This window comes from Ictidomys tridecemlineatus, chromosome 1 (genome assembly GCF_052094955.1).
Source record: "Ictidomys tridecemlineatus isolate mIctTri1 chromosome 1, mIctTri1.hap1, whole genome shotgun sequence".
Taxonomy (NCBI): domain Eukaryota; kingdom Metazoa; phylum Chordata; class Mammalia; order Rodentia; family Sciuridae; genus Ictidomys; species Ictidomys tridecemlineatus.
Window position 1 is genome coordinate 118711011 of NC_135477.1, and position 5128 is coordinate 118716138.

Sequence of the window (5128 nt, forward strand, 5' to 3'; positions counted from 1 at the left end):
TAACAGCTAACGCTTACTGAGCACTTACTGTGTGCCAGTTACTGTTTTTTCATCTTGAGTTGGAAAATTCAGGCAGAATGAGCAAGAGTTTTTATGTCGGTTGCAAAGAGATTAAATCAGTAGGCCTTGGTGGCACACACCTGTAATCTCAGTGACTCAGGAGGCTGAGGCAGGAGGATCTCAGGTTTGAGGCCTGAGCAACTGAGCAAGACCCTCAAAATAAAAACAAAAGGACTGAGGATGTAGCTCAGTTATAAAGTGCCCCTGGGTTCAATCCCTGGTACTAAAATAGATAGATAGATAGATAGATGGATCGATAGATAGATAGATAGACAGATAGATAGATAGGACTGAGGATGCTCCGTGTAGAGCATTTGCCTAGCCAAGTGCAAAATCCTGGATTCAATTCCTAGTGCTGAGGTGGGGGAAATAGACCAAGTCAGACAAGGGGATGAATCTAATACTCCATGAGCTTTCTTTATGTGAGACCCTGAACCCATTCAGAAAGCAGAAGAGCATTATAACAAAGAATATGAATTCTGTGCTAAGGCAAACTAGGGTCTGAGGTCAGCTCCATTACTGACTGACTGCATTTATAGACAATTCTCTTGAGTATCAGTTTCTTCATCTTTAACATTTAAATAATAATAGTTATTTTCTCCTAGTTATTATCTCCTGATATGCATTAGGTACTTAGAAATGTTCCTTATCCATTATAATCAATGTATAGAGATTATTATTATTTATTAAAGTCATGCTAAGGTGAAATAGCTAAGTAATTCCAAACCACTTTTTTAAAAAAAAAAAAAACTCAGACCTAAGTAGGAAAATTAGTTTTACTTACATGGTTGTAGTTGGTTGGATCTAATACTACCATATTCACCTCCTTTTCACTTTGCTAATTGGTGAAATGTCTTTATTGATTATTTAAGTGGAGCAAAGAAAATGTCCTTTGAAAGCTCAGGCAAATTGAGTGTTTGTTTTGTAAGTTAGAGGAAACAAATTGGGAAACAAAACAAGATAACAACTTACTATACTAGTTGGGATTCTTAAGCTTTCACATTGTTTGACCTGCTGTTGGAAGCATACTTGGCAGACGCTATTACATTATAGCTGGTTCAAGGAAAGCACACATAGATGTAAATATCTGAGCTTGGGCACAGACTGGGAAATTTAAACAACATAAATGTATTTCACAGTTCTGGAAGCTAGAATCCAAGATCAAGGATTCAACAGGGTTGGTTTCTTCTGAGGGCTGTGAGAGAGAATCAATTCCCTGCCTATCCCCTAGTTTCTCATGATTTGCTGGGAATCTTACAACCGTGGCTTGTAGAAGCATCATTTTGACCTCTGTCTTCATCTTCACATAACATTCTCCTTGTGCCAGCATCTGTGTCCAATTTCCCCTGTTTCATAAGGACAGCAGTTGTATTGAATTAGGGGCCCACCCTACTCTGGTATGACTTCATCTTAACTAATTTCATCTGTGATGACCCTATTTCCAAATAAGGTCACATTCTGAGACACTGGGAGTTAGCACTTCCATATATGAATTGGGGGGGGGGGACAGGGAGGTGGGCACAATAAAACCAATAATACTTAAGGACATCTTGGCTAGGCTCATGACCTTAAATGTTTACAGATTTAAGGATTTGTATGTTTCTTCCTGTGGCCACATTGAGCATCAATGTCCATGAACTCTTCTCCATTTTTCTCAAAATTCACTATTTTACTTTCCAAAGCTTTTAAACTGTTCATCAGTCCTGTGATGACCATATACTAGTGGTAGTGTGCTCTTCTGTTTAATCCCCATTATTGCAATTTAAAAAATTGGTCTAGTCAATTTTTGCTTAGTGACATGTGGACATAATTTTGAGTATGTAAGTTCATTTCTAAGAAGATCAACTGAGTTTTGTTGTTGTTGTTGTTTGCTTATATTTGTTTTTGTTTTGAGACAGAGCCTAAGATGCCTAGGCCAGCCTCAAACTTGTGATCCTCCTGCCTCAGCCTGCTGAGTAGTTGGGATTACAAGTGTGTACTTAGGGGTCCACACTAAGTTTTGTGGGGTTTTTTAAAAATATTTTTTGTTGTAAATGGATATAATACCTTTATTTTCATTTATTTTTATGTGGTGCTGAGGCTCAAACCCAGTGCCTCATACACACTAGGCAAGCACTCCACCACTGAGCCACAACCCAGCCCTTCACTCTAAGTTTTGTTTTTTTTTTCAGATGGACACAATATATTTTATTTCTATGTGGTGCTGAGGATGGAACCCAGTGCCTTATGCATGCAAGGCGAGCACACTACCACTGAGCCACAACTCCAGCCCCCACACTGTTTTATAAGAAGTATTTTTACCTCATAAAGTGACAAACCATTGCTCCTGTTGTAGCCTAGTCTTGTAATACCAGATCTGGGGGACCCCGAAAGACCATCAGGAGCTGAATCCAATGCAAGCACACAAGAGTCTTTATTGCAAGCTTGAGCCTGGACTCACAACCATTTCCAATGCAGCGGTCCTGAGGAGTGAGCCCTGGTCTTTTGTTCAGTGAGATTTTATAGGTTTTGGGGGGATACTCTATGTTTCACAACATCACACAGCAAATCATTCCATACTGCAGGAAAATCAAACAACAACTCTTAACATTGATTATCACATTCATTGGCGGGAACAAGTTGGATAAGGGTAATTGGTGAGTTCAAAAGGCGTGGATACATTTGAACTGATTGGTTTAAGCCACAAGGGGTTGCAAGAGTGTACGTGCTAAACCACACAGCTTCCTAACATGTTATCAATTACTGAGACTACTGGGGGTGGGGGGGTCACCTGGCCTTCCAGGTATCTTCCCTGTCTCACGCTGATTAGTTGATGTTAGGGGGTTGCTTGGGTCATCACGGTCAGGTCTTAGGCCTCAAACATTCTTTGGTCTTTCCAAGAACTAGTTTGCTGAGTCAGGGACATCTGGCCCTTCAGACCTCTCCTGTTTTTTACAGACAAATAACTCAGCACGGTAGCTTGTGCCTAGGAACGCTCTGTGGGTTTTCCAAGAACAAGGGTCATCCCCCCTTTGGACAGGCCCTGATCTGAGGTAGAGGCTGGTTTTCCTAAAATGGAGTCACATCAGTTTCTCAGTCTCTTTTGACTGCAAGGAAAAGAGATGCACCCATGATAGCTTAAGAAAAGGTGAGCACTCCAAAACAGACATGAAGACCAATGGAACAGAATAGAAGACAGAGACAAATGCACATAAATACATTTATCTCATACTAGACAAAGGCACCATAAACATACATTGGAGAAAAGATAACCTCCTCAACAAATAGTGCTGGGAAAAATGGAAATCCATAATATCCGAATGAAATTTAACCCCTATCTCTCACCCTACATAAAACTCAGCTCCAAGTGGATCAAGGACCCAGGCATTATACCACCATAGACCCTGAAGCTACTAGAAGAAAGTGTAGGCCCAGCTTTCCATTGTATTGGTTTAGCAACCAACTTTCTCAACAAGATTCTTGAAGTACAAGAAGTAAAATCAAGAATCAATAAATGGGATGGTATCAAACTAAAAAGCTTCTTCACAGCAAAGGAAACAATCAAGAACGTGAAGAGAGAGCCTACAGAACAGGAGAAAAATCTTTGCCATCTACACCTCAGATAGATCATTAATCTCCAGGATATATAAAGAACTCAAGGGGCTGGAGTCTTAGAACCCAGGGCCTACAGGGGTTCCTGTGGCCACTGCAATGCAGAAATATGAGAAACTGGAGAAGATTGGGGAAGGCACCTATGGAACTGTATTCAAGGCCCCAAACTGGGAGACCCATGAGATTGTGGCTCTGAAACGGGTGAGGCTGGATGATGATAATGAGGGTGTGCCGAGTTCTGCCTACTGAGGGAGATCTGCCTACTCAAGGAGCTGAAGCACAAGAACATCATCAGGCTTCATGATGCTCTGCATAGTGACAAGGAGCTGACTTTGGTTTTTGAGTTCTGTGATCAGGACCTGAAGAAGTATTTTGACAACTGCAATGGTGACCTCGATCCTGAGATTGTGAAGTCATTCCTTTTCCAGCTGCTGATAGGCCTGGGATTCTGTCATAGCCGCAACGTGTTTCACAGGGTCCTGAAGCCCCAGAACCTCCTCATAAACAGAAATGGGGAGCTGAAGTTGGCTGATTTTGGTTTGGCTCAAGCCTTTAGGATCCCAGTCCGCTGTTACTCTGCTGAGGTGGTGACATTGTGGTACCGTCCACCGGATGACCTCTTTGGGGCCAAACTGTACTTCACATCCATCGACATGTGGTCAGCTGGCTGCATCTTTGCCGAGCTGGCCAATGCTGGGCAACCTTTTTTCCTTGGCAACGATGTAGATGACCAGCTGAAGAGGATCTTCCAGCTGCTGGGGACACCATCTGAGGAGCACTGGCCCGCCATGACTAAGCTGCCAGACTACAAGCCCTACCCAATGTACCCCGCCACAACATCCCTGGTGAATGCCGTGCCCAAGCTCAATGCCACAGGGAGGGGCCTGTTGCAGAATCTCCTGAAGTGTAACCCTGTCCAGCATGTCTCAGCGGAGGAGGCCCTGCAATACCCCTAATTCTCTGACTTCTGTCCCCCCACCCAGGCTCTGGGACCCCTGGATGCCAGGCCCTCGCCTGGCTTATTTAAGACCCTTTGTGGGAGGGGTGGGAAGGGGGGTGCTGAGCTCTAGCTGTGCTGGACCTGGCCAGGGTCAAGGTACCCTGGCCTGTGATCTTCATTCCCCCCCATGGACTTTATTTAATTTCATAAATTGGCTCCTTTCCCACAGTCTGCTGATGTAGTGGTGGGGTAGTTCTGAAGGGGGTGCTGGGGGATCCCTGCTCCACTTTTACTCCCCTCTGCAGCCCCTCATCCAGCTCAGGCATGCCCAACTCTCTGCTACTCTAAGTGGCTTTGAGACTACAGGATCATGAGGCTTTGACCCTTGATCCCACTCCTCCCTGCTGGGCTCAAGGCAGTGTTGGCCCTGCACTTATGCACATGCCATCCTCCCTCTGTCCAGGAAAACCAGACATAGTCCCCAGGGGTTAAACAGCTAGCATCTGAGATCAAAGATGTCTTTCACCAGAATGAGGA

At 43.8% G+C, this 5128-nt stretch overlaps 1 non-coding gene and 1 pseudogene across 1 annotated transcript; both read left to right on the top strand.

Moving 5' to 3' along the window:
• The first annotated feature begins 880 nt into the window (after positions 1-880).
• On the top strand, positions 881-1004 carry LOC120886017 (small nucleolar RNA SNORA27). The gene has a single exon (XR_005728797.1). It is a non-coding gene; the product is annotated as a small nucleolar RNA SNORA27 (small nucleolar RNA).
• A 2746-nt stretch (positions 1005-3750) lies between these two features.
• On the top strand, positions 3751-4721 carry LOC101959915 (cyclin-dependent kinase 5 pseudogene; annotated as a pseudogene).
• The last annotated feature ends 407 nt before the right edge of the window (positions 4722-5128 follow it).